Genomic DNA, 16,610 nt, shown 5'->3' on the forward strand with positions numbered 1-16,610 from the left:
TTCTCCACTGGGTCCTAAGCAACTCTCTCTGGTAAAAAAAATACAGTAAATTACCTGCTACACTGGGTCCTAAGCAGACTCTGCAAACATACACCAAACTGCAACCTACCTGCTCCACAGGGTCCTAGGAAGGATCACTTAACTGGAAGCAGTCACAATCCACTCCAACAGACCACCGGATCACTCAAATGTAAGAAACCTGTGGGAAGCAGGGTAAGCATGCCGGCCTGCTAGTGAGACTGAGACTACGCAGTTTCAAGACCCCTCTTCCTAGCTTACTACTAGCAAATGTACACTCTCTGGAGAATAAGATGGACGAACTCAGATCACAACTCAGCTTCCAATGTGAACTGTGGGACTGCTGCCCACTCTGCTTCACAGAAACCTGGCTCAACTCATACATTCCCGACTGCGCACTTTAGACTGAAGGTTTTTCTATCCATCAGATGGACCGTACAGCGTCGTCAGGTAAGACAAAGGATGTATGGATTTGCTTTTTAATCGACAACTTGTGCTGCAGGGACATTGCAACCCTGGGCAGCTATTGCTCCCCAAAACTTTAAATTCCTCACTGTCAAATGCCCCTTCTATCTACCACGGGAATTTACCACTGCTACACTAACTGCTGTGTACATACTGTCACAAACAAAGATTGAGGAAGAGAGAAAGTGAGGGCTGCAGATGCTGGAGATCAGAGCTGAAAATGTGTTGCTGGAAAAGCGCGCAGGTCAGGCAGCATCCAAGGAACAGGAGAATTGACGTTTCGGGCATAAGCCCTTCTTCCGAAAAGGGCTTCCTAAAGATTGAGGAAGCTCTGGATGTGCTGTACTCCACCACTAACACCCTGGAGATGGAACACCTAGACGCCCTGTTTGTTGTAACTGGCGATTTCAACCAAGCCAATCTAAGGAAGTTGTTGCCCAAGTACCACCAGAACATTACCTGCCCCACCAGGGGCCCAAACATTTTAGACCACTGCTACACCACTGTGAAAGATGCCTACCGCTCCATCCCCCGCCCCCATTTTGGGAATTCTGACCACAATGCCGTGTTTCTTCTCCCGGATTACAGGCAAAAGCTCAAGCAGGAGAACCCTTCAAGGATACAGGTCCAGTGCTGGTCAGAGGAGGCAGAGGATTGGTGCTGTCTGGAATCGGCTGATTGGGACATGTTCAAACAGTCCGTAGGTACCTTGGAAGAGTACGCCACCACTGTCACAGACTTTATCAGCAAATGTGTGGAGGACTCCATACTGAGGAAGTCAATCCGGGTGTTCCCCAACAGGAAACCCTGGATTATTCAGGACTTACAGAACTTGCTAAAAACCAGGTGTGAGGCCTTCAGATCAGGACACCCACTCAAATATAAGGAATCCAAGTATGACCTTTGCAGAGCCATTAAGACAGCCAAGGACCAATACTGATCCAAACTAGAGACCCAGACAGACACCCGGCGACTATGGCAAGGACTGAATGACATCACAGGTTCTAAAAGTTGAAGATGAAAGAGAACTGCCAAAAGATCAACAGATGTGGGCTGCTAGTAAGAACTCTCTGAGAAGTACCTGTCTAGAGAAAGAGTTTGCACAGAAAGAAGCATCGATGCTGACCTGGAGAGCAAATCTACAGAGGAAGATACACAGAGAAGATTCAACAGCTGGCTGGTTTTGAAATTTGAATTTTTCGGTAAATCTTAATCGGGGGTCTTATCGGACCAGTATTGTAGAGGTGAAGGTAATAAATAGATAAATGAGTTGTAAATAATTGTTAGTTAATATTCTCTGTTAGACTTAAAAAAAATGTTGTTAATTTTTACTTTAAATAGTGACTTTTGGGATAGTTCTTCCCTCTTGAATTTTCATGGGGTAAATCTTTTCTGTGTTGCTGGTTTAAATTAGCACGGGTATTCACCCCATGTCCTAACAATGGGAAGTCTTCAAAAATTAGATAATGAGAGTACAGAGACAATATGATTCTGTTAGGGTGAAGGGTAAGGCTGGTAGGTGTAGAGAGTGCTGGATGGTTTGAGAAATTGAGGTTTTGGTCAAGAAAAAGAAGGAAGCATATTGTAGGCGTAGATAGCAGGGATCAAGTGAATCCCGAGGAGATTATAAGGGCAGTAGGAGTATACTCAAGAGGGAAATCAGGAGGGCAAAAAGGGAACAGGAAGTTGCTTTAGCAAATGGAGTTAAGGAGAATCCAAAAGGATTCTACAAATATATAAAAAACAAAAGAGTCACTAGGGAGAGAACATGGCCTCTGATTGATCAGTTTAGCCACCTATGTTTGGAACCACAGGAGATGGGTGAGATTTTTAAAAAAATGCATATTTTGCATCAGTGTTTACTGTGGAGAAAGCTATGGAAATGAGAAAAATCAGGGGAGTAAATAGCGATATCTTGAAAAGTGTCCATATTACAGATGAGGTGGTGCTGGATATCTTAAAATGCAAAAACGTGGATAAATCCCCAGGACCTCATCAGGTGTACCTTAGGACTTTGTGGGAAGCTAGGGAAGTGATCGCTGTGCTCCTCGCTGATATATTTGTATCATCAATTGCCACAGTTGAGGTGCCAGAACACTGGAGGCTGGCTAACGTGATGCCATTATTTAAGAAAGGTGAAAGGAAAAGCCAAGGAACTATAGACCAGTGAGCCTGACGTCAGTGGTAGGCATGTTGTTAGAAGGGATGCTGAGGGACAAATACTTGGAAAGGCAAGGATTGATTAAGGATAGTCAACCTTTGCATTGGAAATAGGGTCTCACAAACTTAAATGAGTTTTTGAGGAAGTGACAGAGAGGATTGATGAAGGCAAAGCAGTGGACATGGTCTATACATACTTCAATGAAGCATTTAACAAGGTTTTCCAGGGCAGACTGGTTAACAAGGTTAGATCACATGGAATACAGAGAGGACTAGCCATTTGGATACATAACAGGCCCAAAAGCAGGAGACAGAGGATGGTGACGGAGGGTTGTTTTTTAGACTAGAGACCTGTGACCATGTCCTAACAATGGGAAGTCTTCAAAAATTAGATAATGAGAGTACAGAGACAGTATGATTCTGTTAGGGTGAAGGGTAAGGCTGGTAGGTGTAGAGAGTGCTGGATGGTTTGAGAAATTGAGAAATTGAGGTTGTGTTGAGTCCACTGCTTTTTGTCATTTATATAAATCATTTGGATATGAACACAGGAAGTGTGGTGAGTAGTAAGATGACATCAAAATTGATGGTATAGTGAACAGCCAAGAAGATTATCTCAGAGTACATCAGGACCCTTGATCCGATGGGCCAAGAAGTGACAGATGGAATTTAATTTAGATAAGAGTGAGGTGCAAATTTTGGTAAGGCAAATCAGGCAGGACATATACACTTAATGGGTAAGGTCCTGGGAGTGTTGCTGAACAAAGAGACGTTGGAGTACAGGTTCATAGTTCATTGAAAGTGGAGTCACAAGCAAACAGGATAGTGAAGAAGGTGTTTTGTATGCTTGCCTTTATTGGTTAGTGCATAGAGTATAGGAGTTGGGATGTCATGTTGCAGTTGTACAGGAATTTGGTTCGGCCACTTTGGGAACACTGCTTTCAGTTCTCGACTCCCAGCTTTAGGAAAGATGTAGTGAAACTTGAAAAGGTTCAGAAAAGATTTACAGAGATGTTGCCAGGGTTGGTTTAAGCTAAGGAAGAGGCTGAATAAGCTGTGGATATTTTCCCTGGAGCATCAGAAGCTGAGGGGTGACCTTATTGGAAGTTTATAAAATCACGAGGGGCATGGATAGGGTGAACAGCCAAGGTCTTTTTCCAGGGTAGGGTGGTCCAAAACTAGAGGGCACAGATGTAAGGTAAGAGAGGAAAGACTTAAAATTGACCTAAGGGGCAAATATTTTACACAGATGGAATGAGGTGCCAGAGGAAGTGGTGGAGACTGGTACAATTACAATACTTAAAATACATCTCGATGAATAGGAAGGGCTTTTGGCCAAAACGTCGATTTTCCTGCTCCTCAGATGCTGCCTGAACTGCTGTGTTTTCCCAGTGCCACTCTAATCTAGAATCTGGTTTCCAGCATCTGCAGCCCTTGTTTTTACCTAGGGTTTAGAGGGATATGGGCCAAATGCTGGCAAATGGGTCTAGATTAAGTTAGAATACCTGGTTGGTATGGATAAGTTGGATCAAAGGGTCTGTTTTGATGCCATATATCTCTATGACATTGTCAAACCAATGTTCGATACATTTGACCTAATGTCCTTGCTTCAAAACCAGTCAAATAAAACCAAGACTGTAGATGCTGGAGATCTCAAACAAAAACAGAAATTGTTAGAGAAATACAGCTAATTTGGCAACATCTTTAAGAAGCACGCAGAGTTAACGTTTCAAGTCTGGTGACTCTTCAACATAAGAAAATGAGGCATTTACGCTGAAACCAAAGTTGATGGAGGGGAGGGGATAAGTGGAAACTAAATCCAGAGAGAGAGATGAAAAGGATCATGGAGAGCATGTCATAACAGAAGCTGGATACGTCATGATGAAGAGCTAGGAGAGGCAACGAGTTAGCTGTACTCAGTACCTACACCTTTATTATCTCCATCTCTGGCGGCTCCATCTTCATCCATCTACTCACCTCATCCCTCCCCCAACTTCAGCTTCCGCGTAAATAACTGTCATGATTCGGAGATGCCGGTGTTGGACTAGGGTGTACAAAGTTAAAAATCACACAACACCAGTTTATAGTCCAACAGATTTAATTGGAAGCACACTAGCTTTCGGAGCGACGCTCCTTCATCAGATGATTGTGGAGCTCCACAATCACCTGATGAAGGAGCGTCGCTCCGAAAGCTAGTGTGCTTCCAATTAAACCAGTTGGACTATAACCTGATGCTGTGTGATTTTTAAGTAAATAACTGGGGGATGTCATCGGTCTGAGGTGTCTTAAATCGTGAAACTTGTTTCCAGGTGATGGAGGTTCCTATGCTGATGACGACAGTTAACCAGTAGAAGGGCGGCCATTTTTGTTTGAGGTCCTCGAGAGCGGAGAAGGGTGGAAACGGCGTCAGTTGCGCCACGCTCGCGCTACAGTTTAAACGGTTGTCAGGGCTTACCAACGGCCAGGCTCGTCCCCAAGAGACAGAGGTAGGAGAAAAAAAATGCTCGAATCTCTCCAGTGGGGGAAATCAAGGATATATATGAGAGAAGTGACCATTAAAACCGATTGTTAAATTCTCTTCGACCTCCGGCCAATAATAAGGCTAAAAGATAGTGTCACGCCCTTTGCAACTCGAACACCAGCCCAGCTGCTGCAAACTGTTCTCCTACTGCTTTAAATGTTAGGTCTGCTTGCATTTTTTTTATTGCTATCTTTTTTGATTCGCCCATAAGTTTTCTTTTTAAACAGCTCCTCTGATATTTCACCACAACGGTCCGTCCTGTTCCTTAGCACGAATATTGTGTCCCCCGCGTAGCACCCCATTGCCGTGTGATGTATGAAGCCGGCTAATTGAAAATTTAAAATCAGCTCTTGCTTGTTGCCCCAAAATGTGACAGTATCGTCACTATTTGCATGATGTTCATTTCTCAGTGAGCAGAAACAGTCATGTTTACTCACTTGTGATCTTGTGTAAATGAAGTACTGGCGCAAAAAAATGCATTTCATAAATATGTACAGACATTTAAAATTTTCTGACGCCACAACATTTCACTGTTGGTGATGTGGAACCCAGAGACTGAAATTACAGGCTTCAACTTTCGAAATCTACCTTTTAGATGGATATTCCTGACAGAACTTTATACCTGTTTCGCATATTCATACTATAAGGAAAGCTGGAGGCAGGCCTTCGGTTGGAACGGGAATAGGCCACCTTCTGACAGGTGAAATGTGGAGGTGGTGGAAAAGTGCATTGGAATAGTGGCACAGAGTTTTGGAGAGTGAATGGTGGCACCATTTGTGTAAGCAGAAAAAGCATTGGCTGCTGGGTCACAGCAAGATGTTGCTGTAGGAAAACCTGTGCGTTTGTTGGTGGGTGCAGTGCAAACTGAGGACTTGTACAGCTGTTCTCACTGCTGATTGATATCACAAGCTATAATGTTTGAAGTTCATTGTGAGGTGCTAAAATGAACAAAAATGAAAGGCTAAATCAAATAATGTACTCATTTAAAAACAACTAGTTTATATAAATTCTTAATGTATGTTGCAAGATACTTTATAGTGTTGGGATCGACATAGTACTATTGAATGATAAGGGAATTGGGGCAAAAACAGTAATTACTCAAGAAATTCAACAATCTGGCAGCATCTGTGTGGAGAAAGCAGAGAAAATGTCTTCGGCTTTGGCCAATTCATCAGAATTGATAGTAACTGCTAATTAACATGGGTCAAGACTTGCCAATACGTTGGAACAAATGTGATTAACATCATCTTGTTTAAAGTCCACCTAATTAACTGGTATTTTTTGAGGTTTTCATTTTACCAGCATGAGTTTGAAAGTAAATAGAATACAATGTATTGAAGAAACTTGGTAGAGTACATTGTGATATGATTAACTTTACTTGAAAGGAGTGTAATAAATACAGAATTACAAGAATTTTCTAAAGAAGTTCAGTGCACCCTGGGGGTTAAATTTGATAACCATTGGAAATTAGCATTTTGATGGCTAAGTGCAACCAACTTGCAGCTGTTCACTGTGATGTAGGCTGAATACTATTTCATGTTGCCCTGTTTTAAGTACACCTCACTGGAATAGCACCCTAGAAAATCAAGCTCTGTTATATTCAGGATAGTGACAAGTTAAAAATTTTATCAAACTACACAAAATTCAAATTTAATCTGTCAGTTTAACAGAAAACGTGGACTAGTTTTCTGTATTTAATGAGACCTATTTATTCATTACAAATAAATAGATGTTAACCTCAAGTAAACAATTATAAGTTGTCAACAAAGTTAAAGATCTAATCTTTTAAAAAGCCCTCTATACATACCGACAAAAAAAATTGCAGAAATGGATGGCAGAAAAAAAACTACTGGGGAGGCAGTTCAATGGTACCAGTGCTCCGAATTCATTGGAGGGGTTCCTTTTGTTTCCTGAATCATGGGGAGCACACAGAAAAGTGGAGTTGAGGATGAGATGAGATCACACATCATCATGTTAAATGGTGGAGAATTAAGGGGCTGACCTGCCTACTCCTCCAAATCTTATGTTCTTATTGAAATAACTCCATGAAGACCAGTATCTAGTCACTAAGTCAACTTTTATTTACACGTTTTGTACATTATGCTGATACAGCTAGCTGAGAGCGTGCTCCTAGAATAAACAGAACCCCTGACAATCCTGTTTTGTGCTTTTGTGTCATCTCACACTCCAACCAATGTTACTCATAGCTCACGTTAGTGATTAGATTAGATTGCCTACAGCCTGGAAACAGGCCCTTTGGCCCAACAAGTCCACACTGACCCTCCGAAGAGTAACCCACCCAGACCCATTCTCCTGCCCTGTATTTACCACTGACTAATGCACCTAACACTATGGGCAATTTAGCATAGCCAATTTACCTGACCAGCACATCTTTGGAATGTGAGAAGAAACTGGAGCACCTGGAGGAAACCCACGCAGACTCAGGGAGAATGTGCACACTCCACACAGCAGTCCCCTGAGGTGGGAAATAAACCAGGGTTCCTGGTGCTGTGAGGCAGCAGTGCTAACCACTGAGCCACCATGCTGCCCAAACAGTCCTGTTTCTTTTTTTTACATTTTTTCTCTGACACTTCTATTCTTTTTTTCTTTTTTTCCTTTACCCCCACCCTACCACCTAACTGCTTATTTTTTCCCCAGCACCCGTGTTGTGTGTGTGTGCAGGTGTGACAGTCCTTTTTTTTTATTTTATTAAACAATTGTAAAACAGTTTACAAAAAACAGTTAACATTTACAGCTATATACAAAGAAACAGCAATTTTACAAGGAAAAGGAGCAGCAAAGCCAGGCTCCAAACCCTACCATTCAACCAGTTTACAGGGAAATGAGGACAAACCTCAAATCCAGTTTCAAACAATGCAAGACAGCAACCATGACATTTGTACATAAAAGACAATCCAGTTACATAAAAAATGCATACAATACAGACCCAGCAAGCCCCCGTCCCTCCCACCTTCCCGCCCCTACGCACTTTCCAGTTCTTGGTCCGCCCTGACACACTGTTCGACCACCTGTAGGACAGCCCGAGTCCTGTTTGTTTTTTAAAATTTTATTAAGCAATTACAAAACACTGTTTACAAAAAACAGTTAACAGTTACAGCTGTATGCAATAGCAATTTTACAAGGGAGAGGAGCAGCAAAGCTGGGCCTAAACCCTACCGTTCAACCAGTTTACAGGAAATGAGGACAAACCTCAAATCTCAGTTTCAAATATGAAAAGTAATCAACAATGACATTTGTACATAAAAAGCCAATCCAGTTATATAAAAACAGTGCATTCAATACAGACCCAGCAAGCCCCCGTCCCTCCCACCTTCCGACCACTCTAAGGCAGCCCACCCCTACACACCTTCCGGCTCTCGGTCCACCCCATGCCCCTTCCAGTTCTTGGTCCGCCCTGACACACCTTTCGACCACCTCTAGGACAGCCCGAGTCCTGTTTGTTTATTTTTTTTGAATCTCCTTTTTTTTAATTAAACAATTACAAAACAGTTTACAAAAAACAGTTAACATTTACAGCTGTATACAACAGCAATTTTACAAGGGAGAGGAGGAGTAAAGCCAGGCCCCAAACCCTACCGTTCAACCAGTTTACAGAGAGATAAGGACAAACCTCAAATCCCAGTTTCACGTATGACGAGACAGCAACAATGACATTTGTACATAAAAGGCAATCCAGTTACATAAAAAAGTGCATACAATAAAGATCCAGCAAGCCCCCGTCCCTCCCACTTTCTGACCACTCTAAGGCAGCCTGTCCCTAAGCTCTGGCTCTCGGTCCACCCCATGCCCTTCCAGTTCTCGGTCCGCGCTGACACACCTTTCGACCCCTCTAGGACAGCCCGAGTCCTGTTTTTTTTTATTTTATTAAACAAATTACAAAACAGTTTACAAAAAACAGTTAACATTTACAGTTGTATACAACAGCAATTTTACAAGGGAGAGGAGCAGCAAAGCTAGGCCCCAAACCCTACTGTTCAACCAGTTTACAGGGAGATGAGGACAAACCTCCAATCCCCAGTTCTACATGTAAAAGACTGCAGCAATGACATTTGTACATTAGACAATACTGTTACATACAAAAGTGCAGACAATACAGACCCAGCAGGCCCCCGTCCCTCCCACCTTCCGACCACTAAGGCAACCTGCCCCTACACACCTTCCAGCTCTCGGTCCACCCCATGCCCCTTCCAGTTCTCAGTCTGCCCTGACACACCTTTCGACCACCTCTAGGACAGCCTGAGTCCTGTTTTTTTTTAAACCCCCACATTACCGCCTAACCGCGGTAGTGCTTATATTTTTCCACCAGCACCCATGTTGTGTGTGTGCAGGTGTGAGACACAGTGAAAGACATAAGGTGCACAAATCTTTATTCAAATTTCCACCACCAGGAAGAAGGAAACACCTGAGTGGCCAGTGACAAGCAGTGAAGTCCTTTTTTTTATATATCTGTTTATAATATTTTATTAAACAAATTACAAAACAATTTACAAAAAACAGTTAACATTTACAGCTGTATACAACAGCAATTTTACAAGGGAGAGTAGCAGGTAATTGAGGACAAACCACAAATCCCAGATTCATATAAAAGACAGTGACAGTGACATTTGTACACGAGACAATCCAGTTACATAAATGGTGCATACAATATAGACCCAGCAAGCACCCGTCCCTCCCACCTTCCGGCCACTCTAAGGCAGCCCGCCCCTACACGCCTTCCAGCTCTCGGTCCACCCCATGCCCCTTCCAGTTCTCGGTCTGCCCTGACATACCTTTCGACCACCTCTAGGACAGCCCGAGTCCTGTTTTTTATTTTTTAACCCCCACACTACCGCCTAACTGTGGTAGTGCTTATATTTTTTCCCCAGCACCCATGTTGTCTGTGTGCAGGTGTGAGACACAGTGAAAGACACAAGGTGCACGAATCTTTATTCAAATTTCCACCACCAGGAAGAAGGAAACACCCGAGTGGCCAGTGACAAGCAGTGAAGTCCTGTTTATTTTTTTTATTTCAGAGTAAGCAGAACCTCTGACACTCCAGTTTATTCTCTTTTTTTCTTTTTTTTCCTTTACCCCCATATTACCACCTAACTGCGGTAGTGCTTATTTTTTCCCCAGCACCCATGTTGTGTGTGTGCAGGAGTGAGACACACAAGGCGTACGAATCTTTATTGAATTTTCATCACCAGGAAGAAAGGAAACACCCGAGCGGCCAGTGAGAAGTCCTGTTTATATATGTCAGCTAGGACTCCCTGATTGAACCTGGTTAACAATCCAATCAGGGAGCTCTTATTCTATGATGTCTTCATGGCAGACCTCATTCCAATCACTACATCCCCCCACCAACTAACTCCTGGGATGTAATTCCATTCTTTTTCCTATAGCTTCGTCTGGAGCCCCTTTGCACCAGGTCAGATTCATCTGACTCTTCAAACATCACAGAAGCGCTTCACAGGAGGTTCCCAAGCACTGAGGATGTCACCTAGACAGGGGACAAAAAGTCTGCAACACAAATTCCCAGCTCGGCGAACAGAACCACAACATCATCTGATTCTGCTTGGGATACTGGGAGAATATACCAGACTGTAGCCCACTTCTTGCGCCCGGAGGATCTCAGCTAAAATTCATCAGGCAATAATGCTGACCAGGCTATGATATCTGCCATATCCGTCACATCCTCAGAGGTTTCTTCAATGCTTGGTGGAGGGGGAGAACCCATGCATGTGCTGACAGGCCAGGATGTTTTGCTTCTGCTCCATTTGCAAGGTTTCAGCTTTCATGGGGTCCACATGTTTGTTCAGAATTGCCTCTCCTACCCAAACCTTGCACATCACAGGACCTGATCTTGAGTCGACATGCCTCTTCCCCATGCAAGGCAATTCCTCTGGTTTCAACACTAAACTTTGTCCCCTGAAGTAAACTGCCTCTTTCGTTTAGAGGAGGTTTGTGTCCAGCATTAGCATTCTTGATGCCGTTTCACCCTTGACCCCAGGTTCAGGAAAATTATGTTTAACTTGGTGTGGTGTCTTCTCCTGATTGGCAATGCTGCTGAGGTGTTGCTGTTGCATAAGGGGTGGCCCTACAATCAAATAGGAACCTGGACAGTTTGAGTAAAGCTGTAGGCTCTTTACTTAAACCTACCTTTAAAATTTGGACTGTTCTTTCCACCCGACCATTGGATGATGCTGAATGTCATTCAATTTTAGGAAATACTCAAATTCCTTTCTGATAAATGATGGCCCATTGATTGTGACCAACACTTCCAGGAGTCTGTGTTGCAAAATTTGTTTGCAGCTTTCAACTGTCATCTCCATATTTATTGAATGAACTTTATGCATGTCCGGCCACTTTGAATAGGTGTCCACAATGACTGAAAACATTGTGCCCATGTATGGACTGGCATAGCCAACATGTAAGCAAGTCCAGGGTTTATTTGGCCATTATCACAAATATGGGGGAGCTGCTGGTGGTAATGAATACAATCCCGGGATCCTCAGCTGTTCACCATATGTTAGGCCTACCATTCCAGGGATCATCTGTGTGAATCTCTGCTGGACACGCTTCAGTGCCAGTATGTCCTTCCTGAGGTGTGGGGCCCGCAATTGGATGCAGTAGTCTAAATCGGGCCTAACTAAAGCTTTATAAAGTCTCAGAAATATCGCTGCTTTCATAATCCAATCTTCTTGAGATAAATGGCGATATTACATTCGCTTTCTTAATTATGGACTCAACCTGCAAGTTAATCCTAGAGAATCCTAGATTAGCACTCCCAGGTCCCTTTGTACTTTGGCATTATGAATTTTCTCACCTCTTAGAAAATAGTCCATGCCTGTATTCTTTTTCCAAAGTGCAAGATCTCACATTTGCTCACGTTGAATTTCATCAGCCATTTCCTGGACCACTCTCCTAAACTGTCTAAATATTTCTGCAGCTTCCCCATCTTTTCAGTACTACCTGCCTGTCTATCTAACTTTGTATCATTGGCAAACTTCACCAGAATGCCCCCAGTCCCTTCATCCAGATCATTAATATATAATGTGAACACCGAACCCTGTGGGACACCACTTGTCATCGGCTGTCATTCTGAAAAATAACCTTTTATTCCAACTCTCTGCCTTCTGTCAGACAGGCAATCCTCAATCCATGCCAGTAGCTCACCTTGAACACTATGGGCCCTGACCAAGTATGTCCTCATACTGCTCCAACAAACCTTTCAACTCGGTTCTTTGCTCCTGAGACAGATAGTTCATAACCTATGCCACTCCTCAAGGATATCTCATTATTTAATGTATTTTGAGCACATCAAACTCACTTACCTGATTTTAATCTCTCCCTCACCTCAGATAGATAATCCAAGTGTGAGATCTCTGACTTCATTCCTATCAATTTTTCTTTCATTAATTTCAAAGGCCCTCCCACTTCATGTCCGAATATTTACTCAGAGTAAAGTGAGTAGATTAGTTGGGTCATCTCTAATGGCGAACAGTACAAATGGAATACCTTTCCCTCAATCATTTGGGTAATCCTGACAGTACGCTCTTAACATGGTCTTCAGCATCTGATGCCACCTTTCTAACACACAGGATTTGAGAGGAGTGATGTTAATGTTCATCCAAGCAACCAACAAGAAATTGAGTCAAGTCTGAGGAAGGCAAAGGATGTGCTGTAATGGCCAAATATGAACTAAAACATCAACGACCAGGTGCAGTGCTTGCAATGTGTACCAGGATAAGCAGCTAGAGAGTTGATGACACAAACAGATCTTGATTGAAGCTGGAAAAGTAGCTCAATGGATTTTGAATGACCAATGGTGAGATTGTAGTATATCTGAAAGCATACTTTGGCTGTTCCAGTATTCCTGAATGTGACAAGTAGCAATGGCCCTCAGTTTATGAGTGAAGAATTCAGCTGCTTCATAAAGGGCTGGAAATTCAGCACCACACATCATCTCCCATTATCCCGAATCAACAGCATTACCGAGGCAACGGTGAAAAGAATCATAAGGAAATTAAGCATATCCAGCGCAGATATACGTTAAGCAATCTTTGACTCGCAAAACATACCTACTGAAGGCGTAGAAAGTAGTCTGGTATGAATACTAATATCATGCTGGACTACTCTTATAAGAACAAAAAAAACTGTTGAAGCTGGAAGTAGGAACCGTTAAACGTTAGTAATCAAGTAGAAAGCTAAATTGTATTTTGATAGGATTGCAAAACAATACCATAATTGAGCATTGCAGAACCAGTCAGGGTAGAAACAGTCAGCAAGCATGGGAATTCGGAACCTGTTTGGAGCATTTGTCACTTCAGTTGTATGCAGTTGAAGGAAATGACCAGGTACTGTCACAATTGTTGGCACATGTGCACAGTTGATGGCACGTAGTGATGGAAAAGGATAGACCAGATCTAAAAGTTGAAGTTCTAAATTGGAGAAAGGCCAATTTTGACGTTAGCAGATGTTCGCAGTTAAAATGATGGCGAGAAAATGGGAAGTCTTCAGAAATGAGATAACGAGAATCCAGAGAAAGTATATTCCTGTTAGGGTGAAAGGAAAGGCTGGATGACAAAAGAAATTGAGGATTTGGTTCAGGAAAAGAAGGAAGCATATGTAAGGTATGGACAGGATACATCGAGTGAATCCTTAGAGTATAAAGGCAGTAGGAGTATACTTAAGAGGGCAATCAGGAGGGCAAAAAGGGGACATGAGATAGCTTTGGCAAATAGAATTAAGGAGAAGCCAAAGGGCTTTTACAAATACATTAAGGACAAAAGGGTAACTAAGGAGAGAATAGGGCCCCTCAAAGGTCAACAAGGCAGCCTTTGTATGAAGCCGCAGAAAAGGGGGAGATACGAAATGAGTATTTTGCATCAGTATTTACTGTGGAAAAGGATATGGAAGATATAGATTGTAGGGAAATAGATGGTGACACCTTGCAAAATGTCCATATTACAGAAGAGGAAGTGCTGGATGTCTTGAAATGGGTAAAGGTAGATAAATCCCCAGGACCTGATCAGGTGTACCCTAGAACTCTATGGGAAGCTAGGGAAGTGATTGCTGGGACTCTTGCTGAGATATTTGTATCATCGATAGTCACAGGTGAGTTGCTGGAAGACTGGAGGTTGGCTAACGTGGTGCCACTGTTTAAGAAGGGTGGTAAGGACAAATCAGGGAACTATAGACCAGTGAGCCTGAAGTCGGTGGTGGGCAAGTTGTTGGAGGGAATCCTTTGGGACAGGATATACATGTATTTGGAAAGGCAAGGACTTATTAGGGATAGTCAACATGGCTTTGTGTGTGGAAAATCATGTTTCACAGACTTGATTGAGTTTTTCTGAAGAAGTAACAAAGAGGATTGATGAGGGCAGAGCAGTAGATGTGATCTATATGGACTTCAGTAAGGCGTTCGACAAGTTTCCCATGGGAGACTGGTTAGCAAGGTTAGATCTCATGGAATACAGGGAGAACTAGCCATTTGGATACAGAACTGGCTCAAGGGTAGAAGACAGAGGGTGGTGGTGGTGGAGGGTTGTTTTTCAGACCGGAGGCCTGTGACCAGTGGAGTGCCACAAGGATCGGTGCTGGGTCCTCTATTTTTTGTCATTTGGATGCGAGCATAAGAGATACAGTTAGTAAATTTGCAGATGACACCAAAATTGGAGGTGTAGTGGACAGAGAAGAGGGCTACCTCAGATTACAACGGGATCTTGACCAGATAGGCCAATGGGCTGAGAAGTGGCAGATGGAGTTTAATTCAGATAATTGCGAGGTGCTGCATTTTAGGAAAGCAAATCTTCGCAGGACTTATACACTTAATGGTAAGGTCCTAGGGAGTATTGCTGAACAAAGAGACCTTGGAGTGCAGGTTCATAGCTCCTTGAAAGTGGAGTTACAGGTAGATAGGATAGTGAAGAAGGCGTTTGGTATGCTTTCTTTTATTGGTCAGAATATTGAGTGCGGGAGTTGGGAGGTCATGTTGCGGCTGTACAGAACATTGGTTAGGCCACTGCTGGAATATTGCGTGCAATTCTGGTCTTCTTCCTATCGGAAAGATGTTGTGAAACTTGAAAGGGTTCAGAAAAGATTTACAAGGATGTTGCCAGGGTTGAAGGATTTGAGCTGGGAGAGGCTGAACAGGTAGGGTCTTTTTTAGCTGGAGGGTCAAAGACTGAGGGGTGACTTCATAGAGGTTTACAAAGTTATGAGGGGCATGGATAGGATAAGCAGACAAAGTCTTTTCCCTGGGGTAGGGGAGTCCAGAACTAGAGGGCATAGATTTAGGGTGAGAGGGGAAAGATATAAAGGAGACCTAAGGGGCAACGTTTTCACACAGGTGGTACGTGTATAGAATGAGCTGCCAGAGGAAGTGGTGGAGGCTGGTACAATTGCAACATTTAAAAGACATTTGGATAGGTATATGAATAGGAAGGGTTTGGAGGGATATGGGCCAGGTGATGGCAGGTGGGACTAGATTGGGTTGGGATAGACCGAAGGGTCTGTTTCCATGCTGTACGTCTCTATGGCTCTATGAATCTAATTGGGTCAGCTGTTCCTCAGCTACAGGGTCCTGATCAGGCAGAGGTGATTTTACCATCCACATAGAGTACAGATAACTGTCAGTCCCAGAGGTCCACAGCATACAGATAGGAGAAGTGGAATAACGGATAGTGCAGCAATAAAAAACGATCCAGCTGCGACTCTGTGTGGAGAAGGAACGTCATCCAGATGATCAGCAATGGCAATGTTGTGGAGGAGCTGGTGTTGGACTGGTGGACAAAGGTAAAAATCACACAACACCAGGTTATAGCGCAACAGGTTTATTTGGAAGCACTAGCTTTTGAAGTGCTGTTCCTTCATCAGGTAGCTGTGGAACAGAGTCTTAAGACTGAAATGATACATTGAACAAACCTAGGTTGCTGTTAGGTCTTTCATCTTTTAGAATGGTTTGCAGGTTTTTGTTTATTAACATGTAAATCCCAGAACTTCATTTCAGTCAAAAAGTTCTGGGATTTACATATTAATGAACCAAAACCTGCAACCCATTCTACAAGATGAAAGACTTAACTGCAATCTAGGTTTATTCAATATATCATTTCAGTTGCATGACATGGTAATCTTCTGCTTCAAATTTGTCTTATGATCCTGTTCCATATTTACCTGATGAAGGAGCAGTGCTCCGAAAGCTAGTGCTTCCAAATAAACCTGTTGGACTGTAACTTGATGTAGAACAATGGCGATACTTGTGTGAATCAATGAGACTGGTGTAGTTTAAGTATGGTGTGTAATGCTTGTGCAAAGACTGATGAGAACTGTTGTTTAGCTAATGGGTAACATAACATAAAATGTACATGGTTTTTAATGCAATTTTTTTGTATCAAAACGATGCTGTTTGATATAAAATGCAATATTGTACCAATGCACCTCCTTACTT

The 16,610-nt window shown here is 42.8% G+C and overlaps 1 protein-coding gene across 3 annotated transcripts in view; it reads left to right on the top strand.

Moving 5' to 3' along the window:
- Window positions 1-5,058: 5,058 nt before the first annotated feature.
- LOC122553403 (cation channel sperm-associated auxiliary subunit beta-like) overlaps window positions 5,059-16,610 on the top strand; it is an 87,852-nt gene continuing 76,300 nt past the window's right edge. For all 3 annotated transcript variants that reach the window (XM_043697128.2, XM_043697129.2, XM_087989656.1), the window contains exon 1: window positions 5,059-5,126. The gene's annotated coding sequence lies outside the window, so the exon portion shown is untranslated. The remainder of the gene's footprint in view (window positions 5,127-16,610) is intronic.

Source organism: Chiloscyllium plagiosum, unplaced genomic scaffold, assembly GCF_037043375.1.
Source record: "Chiloscyllium plagiosum isolate Xiang-an unplaced genomic scaffold, Cpla_swu_hap1 HiC_scaffold_8, whole genome shotgun sequence".
In the NCBI taxonomy this organism is placed as follows: Eukaryota; Metazoa; Chordata; class Chondrichthyes; order Orectolobiformes; family Hemiscylliidae; genus Chiloscyllium; species Chiloscyllium plagiosum.